The 12,441-nt window shown below is 41.1% G+C and overlaps 1 long non-coding RNA gene across 17 annotated transcripts in view; it reads left to right on the top strand.

The window, feature by feature from the left end:
• Positions 1 to 12,441, top strand: part of LOC114017453 (uncharacterized) — a 153,579-nt gene extending 141,138 nt beyond the window's left edge. For 16 of the 17 annotated variants that reach the window (XR_008734323.1, XR_008734326.1, XR_008734325.1 and 13 more), the window contains 2 exons: positions 6,338 to 6,559; positions 10,971 to 12,441. This is a non-coding gene — a long non-coding RNA (uncharacterized LOC114017453). Of the gene's footprint in view, positions 1 to 1,135; positions 3,843 to 6,337; positions 6,560 to 10,970 lie in introns of those variants that run through there. The other variant, XR_003562525.2, reaches the window with a different exon arrangement.

Raw genomic sequence — 12,441 nt, 5'->3', positions numbered from 1 at the left:
TCTTGGTAGTAGGGCTTTGTTGATGATTAAGCCCATGACGTGATTTTCAGTGGCATGGAGCACCTGCAGCTTCCTTCAGCTTCACGATGACCTGAGGAGGACTCAGCACCTCGGACAACACCTCTGCCTTGCGTGTGCAAAGCAAAAATAAATGCAAAAAAATCTTTAGGACCAGATTTTCAAAACTGTGTGCACAGAAGGGTAACTGTTTGTCTAACCTGAGCGTGCATCTGCTCTGATTTCTAATACCTTCAAGGTAATGGCACATCTGAATTATTCTTATGAATTGCATGTTTAAGCACAATGTGAGAGCCAAGTCCTAAAGCTACTCATGTCCCAATACATGAACATGAACTGATTTTATTTTTAATATGAATGTTTGGGTTTCTGAGCTTAGGCACTGAATTTTGATATGCCCTTATCTGAAGAACTCTCTGTAGTACCTTCTCCCCAAGGTAGTACTCACAGATCCCTCTGTGCCCTGGAGTTTTGTTCTATGTTTCCTTGACTGCATGATCAGAAATGCTCTTTCAGTAGTTTCACCTCATTTCTTTTCACTAATGATAGATCTTTTCTCTCTGCAAAGCCACCTTCAAATTCTTGATTTCTTTTACTGGGTCACTGTTAACTCTTCTATGCTCTACATAATAATGCTGCAGATTTCTTGTAGATAGGCATCATGCCAGTCTCCTTCATAGAACTGAATTACATCTTGAGCAGGTATGAACTTGGAACAATTCCTACCTCCCAGGTAAAATAACTCATCTGATGCATTGGCGTACCATGAGTTCTGCACAAATTGAAGAGGCTGGGAAGGTGCAAGGAAATTTTTCTAATTCATAGCTAAATTTCTTCTGATGAAGGATATGTGCAACCAACTGCAAGAAAACAAATGATTGCTCAGATTTATTTTCCACTGTAGGAATAATTGGTAACATTGTTCCTCTTGGCAAAGATGAATAGTTGGAACCAGACTATTTCACAGAGACAAAATATCCACAGGGAGAGATTTTTGAGGCAGTCATAGGATGCACCCTACAGAGTGTGATTCTCATGACATTAAAGCAGTGCTAATGGCATTGCGATTAACTTCTAATGAAAAAAGAAATGAACCTGATAAACACAGCATAAATGTTCTAAGGAAAGGGCAATAAAAATATTACATTTTAGGCAAGGTCTGGCTCTCGCTAAAGCCAAAGGCGTTGAGCTTGCTGAACTTATCCAAAACAGGAAAAAGAATTTATGACTGTGGAAGACGAAGAAATACTGCCATGCATCTGAGCTGCTGAATAACACTGTACCACAGAAGAGATCCCCCAGAGTTTTGCAATAGTAACTGTTGTGTTACTTTGTGGAATTTTCTGATCCTTTGATAATGTTTCCTCTTTTTAACAGCAGAATCCACACTGCTTCTTGAAATGTTTTAGAATATTTTCCCTTATGCTTTTATCCTAGAGAAGGAGGCAGGATTGCATTTGGTATTTAGGACAGGGAGCTGGCAATCTGGATTCTTTTCAGCTTTGTCACTAACCCATGGTATGACTTTGGTCTACTCATTGTAGAGCACCATGGCTTAGAGAAGCTATGGGGGGTCTCTCTGTGCCTCGGGAAGGGCTCTGATGATGCCTACTAAAGGGACCACCTTTGCAAACTTGGCACTTGGCATTCCTAGCTCCTGCACTGGTTCTTTGCAGCCTGGGAAAAAATACTGCCACTTGCAGAACCCCAGGAAGCTGCGCTGAGGTACAGGTTCTCTGGGTTACCCACACATGCTTCCTTGACTCAGTCTATGATTGCCATGGAATTGTAACACCAGAGCTTTGTTTTACTTTACCTTACCTCCAATGTCAGACAAGCCTCGTAGTAAAGCAGGTGTCTATTTAGAAACAATGAAAATTCAACATTTAGATACTAGACTGGGAGTAAGTAAATGAGTAAAATGTGAACACGTAAAAACAATTTCAATTCTGGCTTAAATTTTGCAACCAGGGGCCGGAGGTTTTAAGCTATCCTCACTGGAATCTCAAAGAATGTACACACACGCAGGCACTGGGATCCGTTAGTCCCAGTTCTGAACATACGCCATGCTCCATCCTTCTTTGGGCAACTCTTTGAAGTTCTCCACACTTTTATTCCCTAGAAATTAGGTTTTATAATATAAATGTGTCTCTAATTGGCCTTTACCAAAGCCAGCAGCAATGGATATTTTGCCAGTGGTTCCTCTGGGTTTAGACCTAATTGACCTCTATAAGTACACCTGCCAGCCCTTCCTGGGAACTAGGTGCCTTATTATTTCTGCCTTCCTCCTAGCCAGCCTGCTGGCTACTGCTTCCCACCCACTCTGAGCTGCTCCCTTTGTTTCTTTAGAAAGAATTATTAGTGTTATTCAAGACATTGGTTATACACAGATTCTATTAAGTTATGATTTGTGATGTTACCAGTTTCCCACAGAGACTTCTATATGCCAGTCTATATGAATATAGGTTACTGGTTGGATAACAAGTTGCTTGGAGAGGACTTGTCTATGGGAACAGGAATTCCTCAGTTTCATCCTCTGTCCCAGTCACATAGGCTAAAATTTTCAAAACCCTTCAAAGATACTTAGTTTTTGATGTCTGCCTTGAAATGAGTCACTGAGCACCTCAAGGTTCAATTGACCTGATTTGATTTTGGGCACTTGTCTTGAAGTGAGGTCACTGTCACTGGGTACCTTGAGATTCCCCTGACTTTATTTGGATTTTGAGTGCTTGCTCTGGGGGATGTACACACGGGAAGCCACAAGCTAAATAAAAATACGGGGGTTTTGTAAGTGCCTTCAACTTTAAAATGGAACTTTCAGTTTCTAAAGGCTGGCAGGGAGTTAGTTTTGAGTCAGTCTTTGTGTGGTCATTTTTATTCTGGAATGAGAGTGTTCCTGCACAGAATTACACTAAAATGTTTTGTCAAGAGACATTGTCTTTTGTTTCCATGAGTTTGCAAATATTCCCAAACAAGTTTGATGTAAGCCAGCAAGACCCAGCTTTTATCCTACCGAATAAAAGCACCTCCCTGAACAACATAAACTCTGGGCTAACTCAGAGCGCAGGGAGCTGCCAGCGCGGGGTGTGCTCCTGCCCTCCCGGCCGTAAGTCCCAGGCTTTTTGCCACGGCTCAGACAAGGCAGTTTGCGGCTGCTTCAGGGGGTCTCCGTATAACACTGTCACAACATCGTGTTTTGATGAGACTTGAATAAACTTTCGAAGTTACCTGCATTCCTCTGATGAAGGGCATTATATGTGCATAGTTTGTTTGCATTGTTGCCTAATTATGAACAGCAATTAAGACTTCATACCTACAATTGCCTTGAGTTCTTTACTACTACTACCAGCAAGGCATACAGCAAAATCTGTTCTTTATCCAAGTGCTGTAGAACAAGCCACTTCCATCAGCCTCACATCTTCAACTGACAGCAGAATGGCCCAGACCTGAAGCAGCTGACTCGATGACACTGTGATTGTGGCTTACGTGTACCTTAGCAGAGATTGTACACACCTTAGCAAACTGAATTAAAATGATAGTGCACAGGCATCCAGCACATACCATCAAGCCTGATTCTGCAGATCCTCAGACCATGAGTGAGCTTACCCACAGGAGCAGTCCAGTCTGGGGACTCCCACTGATTACAACACTGCAGTGAGATGATTTGCATACAGAAAATTATTCGTGTGGATACGTTCTTGTATTTATTCCGTCCTGTAGTCCCTAGGTACCATCAACTGTCAGTGACCCTCCTGGAGCTGGCAGTGTTCTGGACTTCATCGTATCCCATGCATCAGTCCTAACTCAGCGATTCATTTAACTGTGTCAGTAAGATTCATACATACCTTTAAGTGATTTGTGGAATGGGGAACGCACAGAATACATTATGCACCTCTAATCTACAATTTAATTGTGCTTTGAAAACGGTGCTCTCGGTAAAGAATAAAGCCAATGCTACTTTTTTTTTTTTTTTCCCTGATTCTATTAGGTTGGATCAGATTGGGAAATCTGTGTGCAGGGGAGTAAGGAGGCAGGTACAAGCAGTCAGTGCAGGCGGCTTTAGTGGCACTGTTTGTAAGAGCTCCCCAGAGCTGCGCGCTGGGGGCCGTGACGGCTGACACACAGCAGCCAGAACACAAATGCCTTACTCGAGCATGGCAGTTACTCATAAGAGTAGTTACCTTGCAGCCAGAGGGACTGAGCAGGGGTTCTATGTTATATTATTATGTTTGTTGCTGATGTCTGTACATTGCAATCGGAGTTGGAGGCAAACCAGAACATGGCCGTGTTATTTGGACAAAGAGTGCAGCAACAGCCCCTCCTTCACAGATGGCATCTCTTGAAAAATGCTCGTTTTCTGACTCTGCTGGGGACTTTTGCAACAATATATAGTGACTATATTCAAATGGGAAAGTCTCCAAATGGTGACTATAACTTCAGTACAAAGTATTATTAATAAATGAATTGACTTTGGTTTTATTAGCTAGAAAAATAAACCTAGGCTCATGTTGTTTGAGTGAAACTCAAATGAGGACAGACAACATTAAGAACACAACTAGTATAGAAACTACCACACAGTAAATCAAAGAACAAGAAAAGTACATGGCTATTAACGTTCTACTATAATATTCCTCACAACCTCTCTGCAGTGTGGAGAACTGCAAGCCAACATTTTTCAACTGCCCTAAAGAATGTGAAATGTAAATGTTTAGAAGAGCGTTTTTCTTGCCAAGCTGAGAGTAATCATAAACATCGGCTTCTAATACAAACATTTTAAAAAGATGCACTCCTTGCTGCCAGCTTTTGAGAGCAACACCATTTAAATTAGATTGGAGTCTCCTTGAATTCTTGACACTCCATTGCTGCCTTTTATTTGCCAAAAATTGCTGGATTGATGTTATGCTTGAATTTAAAGTATGAACTGCAGCTTTATTAAATATGCTGCTTAAATGTCATGTGGATAAACAATAAATTACCTGCCTAGGATTCATTTTGAGGACAGGCCTAAAGAAAATCTTGAGGGAAAAGAATGATTGTTTTAATTATGATACTTTATTTCTGTGGCATCATGAACGTGCTTGGTATTTTCCTGTCAAGTGGAGTTTACGGATTTGCTGAGATGTAACTTTGCCATAGCTAGTAATAGACTAAAAGCAAACCATGACTTCTTACTGTACCCTCTCCACCTTTCAGCTGAGAAGTCTGTAAATATCATTGATAAACCAGTGCCGTAAACTGCCATTACAGACTTGGTTTTGGTAATACTGAAATGCTGATGCTGACAGCATGTAATTGCTTCACGGTAACGTACTCCCATTACTTACCGGATAATCTTAGCCAAAATGTTCACATCTAGGGAAGCTGAAATGCTTTGTGAGCTAGAACTAGTTTCAACTGACTGCTTTAGTTATATCACCATGAAATTCCAAACAAATCAAACTATTCGATTTTAGCATTTTCAAAGTGAAATGTGTTAGCTTTTGGATTCAGAGTTTCCATTTTAGTTTAGTGCTTAATTATATTTTTAGAAACCCTTAAAGCAAAATTAAATATTTGAATCAAAGCATTCCCTTATGAACCAAACCCTCTTTTTTGTCACTGCCGCTGGTGAACCAAACTTAGTATATTTTTAGAAAAAAGAGATGTTCCTGATCACAACCCAAAGCATCTCCTTATACAGTGTTCACGTTCATCACATTCATTTTGCACCATGATAGCAGATGGACTAGAGATGACATGGTAATTAGTGGGTCATGGCTATTCATCTTTGCGGTTCTTGTTTTGATAAAGACTTTGAAATAACTTTGGAAAAATATGTTCTTAGCTAAACTTTCCAGGTTTTACATGTAGCCTGCTGCTTGTTTGGAACCGCTTTGTTAATTTAAAAAGAGGATTTTGAAAGGAAAAGAAAGCAGTTGTAGGTACCAAGCCCAGGGAAGTAGGTACTTAAAATAGGACCGAAAAGTTAGTACTGTTTTGAAAACCTCATTACTGAAATAGCAGTGCTACGTAGTGAAATCATGAGATTTCATTTTCAAAAACAGTAACACATTTTTGGTTCATTCCTTTCTTCCTTTTTTTATTTGTGCTTTGGGATGATCACATGCTACATCTACAGACTACTTCTGCAAGTATGGTAGCTAGAACTGTCCAGCTGCCCTGTTCTCTCCTGGGTAAGCCCCATGCGAGAACAGCTGAACTTGACTGTAAGGCTTATGGTGAAAAGCCAGGAGAAAACACATTGTCACTATAAGCAGGAGATGTCTGCAGAAGACAGTGTTTGAATCAATTTCCTCTTTTTCTGTTTTGGTTGCTACAGAAACAAATAGGATCTTTAGATGAAGTTAACGACTGTTACCTATGTCAAAGAAACAGAGACCAAGAATGAGGGTGAGTGGGGAGAGGACCAGCCAAGCCTCACGGGGTGGAAACACGGGAAAAAGACCCAGCAACAGAGAATAAGAGGATGTGAGCTGTACTGCGCTTGCAATGAAATAATGGGGAATTTTACCATTAAAGCAGAACCAAGTTGTTCTTTCAGGTAAGAAAAGTGCTGCAAATTACAAATACAGAACTCCGATTAAGAGGTTAAGACAGGAAACTGTTTTCTTCCCAGGATGAGCCAAGAAGCTGCAAAATCTGTCCCTAAACCTGTGTATTCTAGCCAAGCTGTGGCAGAAGTCTTGCTTCCAGCATCCCTTGAGAGTGTGTTTACTTCACATTAACATTTATCATAGTTCTCCCACCGCTTCCTTGAGTTCTAGTGGCCTTCCCTCTCTTTTCCATGTGAGTGAGTGCCTGCACTGTAATCCAAAATATACTGGAGTCAACAGATGTCTTTGCATTGTCTTTAATAGGTTTTGATTCAGAGCAGAGACGTTATAGTTCTTAGGTTTATAATTTGTTTTGCAGATAAATTGGGACATTTTGATGTTGTTTTGATCTGAACCTCAGATAGCCCTAGAAATAACAGAAGCAGCAAATATATAAAACAAAGTTCATGCCAACGTGACAACCAAACGAGTTTATATATGTCATCCCAACACAAACAGGATCTTGGTGGCAGAACTAGGAATGAAAGCTGAGTGTCCTGACTTCCCTCCTTGTGCTTTCACCGTTTGGTCATGCAAACTCCTGAAAATTATCATAAAATTGTGCAAAGAGTAACATCCGGCAGAGACCAGCTCTGCCTGGCTCCTATGAGCTTGCCAAGGCGGTTGGGGTAGTGAGGGAAGAGACACACAATTCATTTTAAGAAGGTTTTTTTCCCCCTTTTTGTCATCTTCTTTGTGGTGGTTTGTGAAATGCTGGGAAGGAACAGTACAATGAACAGAAAATGTTCCAAGGAAACCAGCCTTCTCCATGCCATTGCCCAACAAGCACCCAGTGTACCAACCACGGAGCTTTGCATAGGAGTGTATGACACACATGGGGACTATGAATTCTGCTGGCATGAGGCCTCCCTTCCCTTTTGAATTCACAGAGCAGAGAAAGGGCAGAGAATCAGAGCCTCTCCCTGCCTGGTCGAGGCTCTCCCTCACCTCCAATACAAATACAGGTGCAAAATTATCAAGTCGATAGTTTTTTTGCATAATTTGGAGCCATAAAATGGAAGCTGCCTTTGAGCATTTGGCTCTTCCTCTCTTGCAAGTTAGGGCCAGATGCAAAAGAGGACTTAAGCACCTACAACTCAGTAGGTTCCTCCCTGCTCAGGATAACATTTCTTCCAGTACCAGCAACTTTATGTCTAGACATGCCCAGAAATGCTGTGTTCTGAGCAGCTTAATACAGAGTTCCCACCTAAAACCCACTGGGATCCTGAAAGAAGTAAAGGAGTGTCTCTTTTCTCAGGACAGCCAATTCAGATGGAATATTGTGCACAAACCTGCACCTGCAGGACCCATCCCCTCACATGATACACTCGTAACTTTCTTTTAAACTTGACCAGGTGGGAGAGGTGCTACCTGGCTGGACGGCTTGGTTTTGACTGCCAGAGCTGAGCGGGGCGAGAGTTGTCCTTAGCCATTTTGCACCAGGGCCCAGGCCTGCCCCGGTCTTGTGGGATTTGTCTAGGAGAATAAGGATTCCCGCTGGGAGTGAGATTGTAAATCTGAGTTTCCAACACAAAGAAGAAACAAAAACGCAAGCCCCTTTCAAGGAAAACATAAATGTAGAGAAATAAAAGAAAAAACAAAAAACTGAAGAAACCACAGTTATTTTGCTGGCTAATATCATGAAGACATGATAGTACTTGCAGCTTCCTGCTTGGACCTGGCTTGCTCCAAAGTTATTTTGTGTGTTAATCATGTGGTTTAGATGATGAAGATTAGGTCTGAGTGAGCTGATTCAGATAAAAGGGGAAAAGGCAGCAACCAAACCTTCACCCAAAGCTCTAACCTAAACTTTTCTAAGCTTTGAATAAAATGCAAAAAAGTATTCTCTTTTCTTTATTATTCCTTTGTTTTGCAATTAAGATTTTATTTAATGGTACTATTTTTCATTAGCTATAGTTATTCATTCAAAGCTTTGACAGTGCACAGTGCTGTAAGGACAGCTGTTATCACTGCAAACACAAAGGTACACATTTCAAGTTCACAAAAATACATTTCTGTCCCTTTTCCTGAACTGGGATTTTTAATGGGTTTTTTAATCCTTTTTACTGCTTCCAGTGTATCTACCACCATGCTACAGAAGTCTCTGCCTAGTTTTGTTTTCTATGCATCCTGGTCTGGAATGTTCAGTTACAGATTTCCTGATAAAGACTGCAGCCGACAGCTAGCAATTTGGCCAATCTTCCTTAAAAAATAGGTGTACAAGATCATGTTCCAAAACCTAAATGGAAATGTGTGAGTGGTCTGATTCTCAAAACAAACTAAGAGTTGCTTGCTGCTTGGTAATTTTAAAAATTAAAACTATGTCCTTTAGCACTTTACTACGTAATACTTTTAGATACCTATTTTTAAATGGTTGTCTCAGCTGATGGTGTACTTTTGTGCTGGATTTGCACATATTTGGTGTGTGGTGCACAAGGGAAATAATGCACTGACTCCATTTATGCACAAGCTGGACAACTCTTTGCAGATGTCAAATAGATGCATAACAAGCCTGATATTTGCTCATGCGGACATTAGGCATAGAAGTATAATTGTTGTAACTACTGGCCTCATCCTCCATTGCTTTTAAGTTATGCAGTCAGAGAGCCTGGCACTTCCAGGTGTGCTAGACAGCATTTTACACACCCTGTGGGCTTGCTACGAGTCCATGGGTTTGACTGCCCAGCCAGTCATAAGACAGTGGGGAATCAGGCTCCAGGTATCTCCTATAGGAACACTCCTGTTTAGAGAATCGAATCCCCTGTGTTACAGCCCGTTCTAATACACCAGTGTTTGGGAAAGCTGACTGGAAATGCCCGTAACGGACTGGCTGTGGGGGGCAGGTTACCGGTCAGGCAGATACCATAACATCAGGCATTTCACAAGACGGCTGGACCTTGATCCTTCCAAAGTGCAGGCAAATAAATGAGATGCGCAAATTAGGAGCCTTGCTCCTTCACTGCAGTCACTGGCAAGAGGCAGGTACCTTCAGAGAGAGGTTGATCTTCCCAAATGTTAAGGAAACAGGGATTGTAATAGTTTAGTAACATTAATCCAAGCCTTCAAGCCTTAGATACGAGTATATGCAAAATAAAGTCTCACAGCAGGACACCAGACTGTGGCAAGCACTGCTGTTCAGTTGGTTGATTCTTTTGCACACCTGCGATTACTGGTCTTGAGTGGGTACGAGGAAGGGAGCTACTTTTCCTGACCGCTGCTGCTTGTGCAGTGGTTCAAACCCAACTCCAGCCAGGATATCTTGAAAGCGGAATGAGTTAGCCAGCTCTAGTGAGTGACTTCCATCCTTCTAAAGAGTCTTGAATTAACATTTGATTTTTTTGAATGCTTCTTCTAATTCAACCACAGAATCTTCTGAGAACTTCAGCCATCACTAATTAAGATGTGCAACCATTTCTCTGTGGTTCATCTCTGTACTTAGCAGTTTTTCCTTTAGTGGGACTTGGTGGTGCAAAGGGTCTGTGCTGAGGTGAATGCCATCCAGAGAAACACATGGACTAATGAACTCTACACTTTTATATTAACTCTCTTGCCCCTTCCATAGTTAGGAACAGTACTGTGCCCTCAGATTTAGTGTGAAAACAAATAACCCACTTCAAAAATAAACTGCCCTAGGAAGTGTCTTTGAAATTTTTTTTAATGCTGAATTGAAAAAAGTGTAACATGGATGTAAATAATTTTCCCTGCAATGAATGCAGTACAAACAACACAGTGTGTGACTAATACCTGAGAGCTGGAACATAAAACTGTATAAACACAACAGCGAATCTGACAGGTCTCTTTTATTTCTCTTCTTCCTCCATATCCCCCCAGTGTAAATTAATAAATATCACTGAAAAAGAGAAGCAATAACACTTACTTACTAATTTTTCTCCTTTTATTTTCTGATCATGCTTAATTTAAAAGTGTTTTGGGGTTACATTTATTCATATATATGGTTGTTTGAGCCTTTTATTAGCCATGATTCATTCTGCATATCAGCATAAAGTGGTGCTCAAGCTTTCAGTCTATATCTGTTCCATGATGCTCAGTTATCTTCTGCCCTTGAGCTACTGGTAGGTATGGATTTGCATGTACACTGTTCTCCTATGACAATAGTATGCCAGGAATGACCGGTCTGGTATTACCTGGTCAGGTGAGGTTCCATTCAAATAATGCACATGCCACCAAAACAATTCAGATCAAAGGTCTGTCTTTCAACAGAATTAAAATGTAAGGACTTCTAAAGCAATTTTAGCAGTTGGCTTTACAAATGAACTTATGTCAGCTGCTCTGTATGATGACTGACTAAATTACTTATATATCTAATCTTATCTAGCTATCTGTCTGTCTGTTTTTCAGCATTTCAGTACCCATCACCACATTATCTAGGCGCCACCATAAGATTAAGAAGCTCTGCAGTGACATTCTCAACATGGTCTGTTCAAAGGTCATTAGCAGAGCCTTTCATACTGGGGAAGATCGGAGGAGAGCACGGAAGTGAGCCGCAGAAGGAGAGAAAAAGGAAAAGGAGGTGGAAAGCTGCTGGTGCCATTTTGGTTGTGCTCATCCTGGGGCTCGCTTAGCTAGTCCTGAATTACAGGAGCCTCATGTCAGCTGCCTTTATTCTGCTGCAGGGACTACGGTATGTGTTGTGCACTGCTGTTGCCTCAGAAAGTTATCTCACACGGCCTCAAGATCCTGTCCCTGCGCTTTCTTCGGATGCTGTTTACATGCTTATGCTTTATGATTTCTGTATATTACTGCCTCAGAGCAGGCCATTTCTCTCAAAAACTCCTAGTAGAGAGCAAGCACTGCAACCCAGGGAGCCCCCTTCCCCAAACTAATACATCAGGTTCAAATCTTATTTTTAGCTTAGCATGCAAATGCTACAAACTTTGTGTTTGAAGAAGCCCCAAAGGGTGGTTTTCAACATATACAAAGTTACATAGGACCCACGGAATCAGGAAAGATCATTTTATCCCATGAGGCCTAATCCTGCTTCCACTGAAGGCAGTTGCTGAGGCATCTCTGATTGCTGTGAGCACATGCTGAGGACAACCTGGGGAACTTACGTTATGGAAAAGTGGCACTGGCCGGATTGCGCTCGCTGATGCAGTCTGTTGCTACTTTTTCAAGGAGTATACTGGTAAGTGAAAAATTTGCCAAAGCATTTTTTTTTCACCACTGCAATTAGGAAGCCTGGTTCAGTCTTGAGGAGACCAATGACAGTATGCTGATGTGTTGCTCAAACAAACCCCTGGAGGTCTTTTGTACCCCTTTTGGTACAAAAACACTAGGGGATTTACACTAGGGGATAAATAGGTGGTTCCAAAGCAAGAAGAGCCAAAGTTGGAAGCTAACCACAATACGTGGGTGTAAACGATTACCAAAGGCTTCCAGTAACTCTGCTATCATCAGAGACTGGCTTTATGGGTATGGCCTCAAGAAGTTTCCCTCCACTTAATTAAAGAGGCAGATAAGTATCTAGGTGGAGTGTGCAGATAGGTTCTGAATGAGTTATCCACTAAGGCTGGTTCGCTGCACCTATTGTTAAAGCCAAAATATAATATCAGATTAATGCATTATATTTGCCTATTATAGCACTATGTCATCATTATATGACATGTTATAATTAAAGCCCTGCATTAGAAACAAAACTATTTGGCTTGGGATAAGTTGCCTTTATGACTTCTGTGGTTATGATTTCCTCCTTTTCTTAACCCCTTAAAACTGCATAATATAGCTATTTGTAACTGTATAAAGAAAGTTTCTAGTTTCAGATTCTAATCTCAGGTAATTCCATGTAAATAAAGTCAAAATCTGGCACATA

Source organism: Falco cherrug, chromosome 10, assembly GCF_023634085.1.
Source record: "Falco cherrug isolate bFalChe1 chromosome 10, bFalChe1.pri, whole genome shotgun sequence".
Classification (NCBI taxonomy): domain Eukaryota; kingdom Metazoa; phylum Chordata; class Aves; order Falconiformes; family Falconidae; genus Falco; species Falco cherrug.
The sequence above is the reverse complement of the archived record's forward strand: the minus strand, read 5'-3'. Positions and strand labels throughout refer to the sequence as shown.